The 5744-nt window shown below is 42.8% G+C and overlaps 1 pseudogene; it reads left to right on the top strand.

The window, feature by feature from the left end:
• Positions 1-4430: 4430 nt before the first annotated feature.
• On the top strand, positions 4431-5474 carry LOC118007259 (annotated as a pseudogene).
• Positions 5475-5744: the final 270 nt, after the last annotated feature.

Genomic DNA, 5744 nt, shown 5'->3' with positions numbered 1-5744 from the left:
CTCTTCTAACAAAGAACATGATTGATCCTGAGAATATTGTCTCCAATAATTGTAAGAAAATCATATCATCGAGTTCATATCAGGATACCAAAATGAAATAAGGCTTAACCCACAATTTGAAATCAGGATTGTAAAAATTCCACTCTCTGAAATTAAATGCAAAAATAAATAACTATAGATTCGATCGGTGATCTGTACAAATCTTCCCAGAGGTGTAAACATGAGATCATTTCTGGATAGCAGATGACAAAGAGGGCAGCCTAGTCTTCATCATGATTCCTTAGTGCATCGCCAAAATGAAGATACTGTAACATTTTTCAAAAAATAATACGTGTGGGGCACCTGGGTGGCTCAGTTGGTTAAGCGTGACTCTTGGTTTGAGCTCAGATCATGATCTCAGGTTTGTGAGATCGCGCCCCATGTGGGGCTCCTCACAAGGCATGGAGCCTACTTAAAGATTCTCTCTCCCTCTCCCTCTGCCCCTCCTTACCCCTCCCTCCAAAAAAAAAAGTGTTATTGTAAGTTTTTGCAACAAATGAAGAATACTGCAGAAAAAAAGAGATGAAATCTTCACTGAAACAGTCATTTTAAATCCAGTTAGAAGTTTTATCCTTATATGGAATGTGATACTTAGGACAACCAGACAAGGCAACATTCGATAAGTGATTTTTTTCCCACTCATTGTGTACTCACTGTGAACACTGGAATCGTGACTGAAATTATGGGCTCCCTGAGAGCAAATATGTTTATGCGCACATACGCCTTACAATAATACTGTAGATGCTCCTGGATTCCATGTTAACACTCTTGGATGGTTTTCTTCCTGCCTTTTAAAACTCATTAGTCTCCTTAGAGCAGGGTGGCTTTATGTCCTGGCCAGCCTGGGTCAGAACCCATTAATGCCCATCACCTCACTGTATTTATTACTAGTGTCACTTTCTGAAAGACCCAGTTTGGAGAAGATATTCTGTGGTAACACTCTTAGTTACTTCTTCCTCTGCTGGTTAGTGCTTCTAAGGTTTCTTGTGGTATGGCTTCTTTTCTTACTATACCAAGCCTCTGGGCATTAGCGTTCCTTCTTAAGATTATGAGTTTCTTCAATGTGCATCTGACTCTTTAAACTACAGTCTTACAGAGATTTGTATCCTTAACTCCAAAATGTTGTGTTCATCTGCCTATTGGACATGCCTGCATGGATGTTCCAGAGGCATCATAAACTCAAAACCCAAAACCGCATATATTCTCTTTCTTCCTACTGTACTCACTTATGTCAGTGGAAAGCATCACAATCCACCTCAAATTCAGGGCCTCATCTCGGGTCTCCCTATCTCTTTGGTCATATAAGCAACCATTGATCCTGTCAATTCTACCTCCTCTGTAGCTCCCTAATCTGCTATTTCAGTTTTTTTTTTAAGGTTTTTTATTTATTTGAGAGAGAGAGAGAGCACAAGCAGGTGGGTGGGGCAGCGGGAGAGGGAGAAGCAGGCTCCCTGATGAGCGTGGAACCCAATGAGGGGCTTGATCCCAGGACCCTGAGATCATGACCTGAGCCGAAGGCAGACATGCCCCTGCTTCACTTTTTAGACAGTAACACAGCAGTTAGAAATATGGGCAGCTGAGTCAGAGAGGTATGGATCAGAATCCTTGTCTTACCACTTACTAATTATATAAAGTACTTAATTACTGAGTTGAGGTTTTCTCTTTTGTCTGTATAAGGATAGTAAAGTAATAGTTCCCATCTACCTTGTAGGGTAGTTTTAAAATTTAAGTGAGAAAATGCTTAGAAAGCATTTTTATGGCACATAATTTTTCAGTAAATGCTAACTATGCCTTTTAATATTGTTTTAATGATTATGACTGCAACCCACTACCATCTCGGGACTAGATCACTGCAACCACTTCCTGACTGTGGTTTCCCAGATTTCATTCTTTTCTTCGCATTGCCCTTCTTTACCCTGCAGGTAGAATAATATTTTAAGTAGACACATGTGTGCACATCCTTCTCCTGCTCAGTGGCTACCCACCATGTTCAGCATAAATACCAAACCCCTTATCGTGATGCCTCGGCCATTTCTGACCTGTCTCCTGCTTACCATGCCAGCTTTCTCGGCCCCCCTCTTTAACATAAAGGTTCTTCAAGCTTGAGTGTGTCTAAGAAGTACTAAAAAATACATTAAAACTAATTCCTAGGATATGCCCACAGATTTTAATTTAGTAAATCCAGGGTGGGGCCCAGGACTCTGCATTTTGTTTTTATTTAATTTCCACTTAGTTAACTTGCAGAGTAATGTCAGCTTCAGGGGCACACACAGCGATTCACCACTTCCGTACACAGGATTCTGCATTTTGAATTAACTCCATCCCCTCACAGCTAAGCCCCACCCCCCCCCAGGATATTCTGCTGTGGGGAAAATAACCAGAAATCTTGGTTTCTGTTGTATTAAACTCCAAATGCCTTCATCAGCATTTTTTGCCTAACTGCCTCTTATTTTTTACTCACGTTGGCAGTTAGTCTTTCAAGGAAGCAGTAATCTGTTGAGTTTCTTTTATTATAATTCTATGCAGAAAAGCAAACTTCTGATACCAATTTGGTATCTTACACAGGTTTTTGTATTGAGAAGATAGTTCATTAACTAGAGTTACTACATTTCTCAGTCTATATTAATACATTGTTACCTTAATGTTTCCATTTCTCATGGGTTTGGTTGGTAAGCATGAGCAAAACTTTTCTGAAATCTGAATCCTACCAGGCAAAGCAATAAAAGTGACATAATTAATATTTACAAATGAAGTGTAGCTCCTTAAATTGACTATATCTTGTGAAGTATCGCCTAGAAACAAAACAGAAAGGAAACATCTCTCTTAAGTTTGGCTTATTTTCAACATCTGGGATAAAACAGGACCCTTCCCTCTCCACATCCAGTGGCTTTGTAACTTGTATAAAAACAATGTCATTTCTGCTTACTGCACTACTCAGCCATTTAAGACAGAATTTACGAGAATAAATTTTACCGATTGTTATTTTTCCCCTTTACAAGAGTAATCTTTCCTGTGCACTTGATTTTATTTAAATTTTACTTTTTGATCTGTGTTCATTTTCCCTCGGGTCATAAGTAACTTGACAGCCAGATGTGTGTTTGTGTGTGTGCATGCACGCGGGTGTGGGTGGTGTGGGTGGTGTGTGTGTGTGTGTGTGTGTGTGCGCGCTAGAGAGAGGGAAAATTTGTATGTGTGATTTATTTTTTGTAAATGCTTCCCAGTAAAATCTCTAAGATTTTGCTTTTTTTCCCCCTACATTTGACAGATATAAACATGAAGATAAGAATCATGATAGGCTGTTGAATAGTTTATCTGTTTGTAGTTTAGCTTCAAATATATGACTCTAAAATTCAGAATAGATACATCACTTGGTGTAGTTCAGATAATTGATTCATAAGTCAGCTACATCAGGCAGGTTTTGATGGTATCTTTATAAATAGGCCAGAGCTTTCAAATGCCTGATGGTATCTCTCATGTTGACATGAAAGGCATTTAGAGGTTGGAATATGCTACTGGTACAACTTGTATTCTTGATACAGCTCGTGAGGCCTATTAACTTCCTATCGTACAAGGAACAAAATATCACTGAAATGTAATAAATTTAATGGCGATACAAGAAATGCTTTTATAACTGTTTTAAAGGAGCAATGTGAGATAATGACTTTTATATTAGATATTTAGAAGTAAAAACACAAGCAATTTTAATGTTTAAAATAATAACAAAATAAAAGGATTAAAAAAGTCCAGAGACATAGCCACTGATGCATAATGCCAAGATGGTTTCTTATCCATTTGTGAATTAGATTGAGCCTGCCTTTGCAAAGTACATATACTCAGTCTGTCTTCATAATTCCAGATGCATGCACACATCTTTTATCTTAAAATTGGCTAAAGGATTAGGAGTTTTCATAGTGAGATATTTATCAAACAACTGTAAACATAAAAGATTCTGGGCTAGAAGTAGTATATGAAACATCATTTACTAATTCTAAGCAGGTCCCTGCACACTGTAAATTCCTTTATATTTTTCACAATTACTGGAGCTAAGCATTCTATTCCACACATCGTCTTCCCTCTGACTGCTGTCCTGTCCTGACTTCCCAGTCAGCTCTCAAATCCATACAGGATTCTTTCACTAGGCTTAAAATACTTTCTCTAGGTATTGCCCCCATGCCAAACACACACACACACACACACACACACACACACACACTGTACCATAAAAATAGGCACCCAACCCCTATCATCCTAGGAGATATCTATACTCCTTTGAAGGAAATTAGAATGTGTCACTTCAAAATATGCCACTTTGGCATACTTATTATTTTTAATCCAGGAACTTAAGAAACAGGTGAAAGCAGGACAGTCAGGCCTTCCTTTTTCTGTCAAAGAAGTTCTTTAGCAAATATAATCTTAAAGTCCACAGCAGGAAACACACTGGGGAGAAACCCTTCCAGTGTCCCCAGTGTGCAAAGTGTTATTTGCAGAAGGAGAAACTGTTGGAGCATAAAACCCGAAATTATATGAACGTCTGGGAATAGGTCTTCACGTTCTCCGTGTTCAGGACACCCACCGCTGGAGGATGGAGCTGTAGCTGCGCCTGGCGTCCCACACGAAGAAGAAAGATGCCCTACAAGTGTTCTTCCCACACCCTGCAGTTCACGGAGGAGGACTTGCAGAGCCCCACCATCAAGCTGCCCCGAGCTGCCAAGCCCCACGTCTATCCCACTGCGCCAAGTGCTTCGGTCCCAAGGGAACTGCAGCTGCAGCTGCTTTTAAGCACCATGTGGAGAAGCTGTTTGTGCGCAAGGACTGGGGGCACCACCCTGGAACAGAAATAGCCTGCAGATGCACATGAGGGCCAAGCACAGGAATGACACGCCGTCTGCCTGTGAATTCTGCAGCCACGCCTTTACCCAGGAGGCCGATCTCAGTCTGCACCTGCACACGCACTTGGGCAAGAAGCCCTTGCAGGGCCCCCTCTGTGGCAAGACCGTCTGTGCCCAAGCCAACCCGGACAAGCGCAACCATACCCATTCGGCTGAGAGGCCCTTCGGTGTGAGTTCTGCAACAGCCTTTCCCCTAAAAGGAGTCCTGCTGAAACACGTGGCCAGCGGCCACCAGGAGAGTCAGTCCCGCTTCTGCCAGCAGCCGGGTGTACACGTCAGAAGGCCCAAGGCGGTGCGGAAGTTCAAGGGCGCTGAGTGTGGCTCTAAGTTCACCTAGCAGGCAGGCGCCCCTGCGGAGGCGCGCGGAAATTCACGAACAGGCGGAGAACTACAGCCAGCGGCAGCACAAGCCCGAACCTAGTCACTGCAGACCCGATAAAGATGGTGGTGGTGGTGACACTCCAGCCGCTTGGAGAGCTGGAGCTGGACTCGGCCAAGGTCACCGTTAAGTCCCTGCCCTGGACGGCCTGGTCTCACAGTTCTCGGGTCAGAGACAGTGCGATGGTGGAAAGCTTTGCGAGCCCAGGCGGCAGGGGGCCCTCACTCATCACCCCTATTATCCCTGAGGACTGTGACACGGGGCCCCTCCACCCCACCACAGCCCGCAGGGCCCCAGCCCCCAATAAACCACCTGGCTTTGGACTGGGGGGGGGGAGGGGAGGGTTGTTGTTGTTGTTGTTGTTGTTGTTGTTGTTGTTCAGTGCTTCTCTGGTGATCTTCGCATCTTTGCTAAAAAGATCTGCTCGCAAAAATTCC

The sequence above is a fragment of the Mirounga leonina genome, unplaced genomic scaffold (assembly GCF_011800145.1).
Source record: "Mirounga leonina isolate KUSES-001 unplaced genomic scaffold, KU_Mleo_1.0 Mir_115951, whole genome shotgun sequence".
NCBI classification, from domain to species: Eukaryota; Metazoa; Chordata; class Mammalia; order Carnivora; family Phocidae; genus Mirounga; species Mirounga leonina.
This window is presented reverse-complemented; position numbering and strand designations above follow the sequence as displayed.